The sequence below is a fragment of the Alligator mississippiensis genome, chromosome 4, assembly GCF_030867095.1.
Source record: "Alligator mississippiensis isolate rAllMis1 chromosome 4, rAllMis1, whole genome shotgun sequence".
Taxonomy (NCBI): domain Eukaryota; kingdom Metazoa; phylum Chordata; order Crocodylia; family Alligatoridae; genus Alligator; species Alligator mississippiensis.
Window position 1 is genome coordinate 8,713,480 of NC_081827.1, and position 874 is coordinate 8,714,353.

The window sequence follows — 874 nt, forward strand, 5'->3', positions numbered from 1 at the left end:
GTGCTTCTCTTGTCTGGGCCAAAACTGCTAGCAACCCAGAGAGAAGAGGGAGTATAGCATCTCCCAGTCCTGCTCCCCCACCCACCTCCACTGCCCAACTAGAAAGGGAGGAAGAAGCAAAGCAAAGTGAAAATGATAGTGTGACTTGAATTTTAAAGCGACACGAGCCCCTTGTGACTGTATCATCAGAGTGGTGGAATATCCATCCTTAGAAGATTTAGAGTAGGGGAGAGAAATACTTGGCAGGGATGGTTTGGGCAGGGGTGGTCTTCCTTAAGCAGGGTTTGGAGGAGGTGACCGCCCGAGGTCCCTTCCAGATCTATATTTCTATGATTCTCCTCCAGTTCAGTCCAGAGAAGCTCTCCCAGTGATCTTCCATATTGAGCCCATAGTTTCTGGTAGTGCTTCTTTGTAGAAACCACTCCCCGCCCCCAGTCAAGATGAAAATAGCACTGTAGGCTTCCTGCATCTCAGTTCTGAATGGCCTTTCTTGTGTTTTAAAACTCTCCAGGAACTTTCTTCTGCCTTCACCTGCATCTGGGACCCTTTCTGCTAAACCTTGCATATGCATCTTTCCTCCTTGGCTTCAGTGGCACCTACCCATGTGAAGGGCTTCGGTAATCACAAGAGCACAGCAATGGATATATAGAGTTCGTGTCCTGCATCCTGATCCCGACATGGGCCAAGATTAGATGCTTTCCAGGAAGATTCAAGCAGCCTTGTAATGGTAAATCTCCCCATCGGTAATATTTCTTTCAGCGTGTGTATGTGTGCACGCTTATAACCGGTGGCTGTTCTCATTACCCCACGGCATGTCCAAGCCCGCTAGACTCTCACTAAGGACTTGCTTTCTGTATCTCATGGCAGGGAGTTC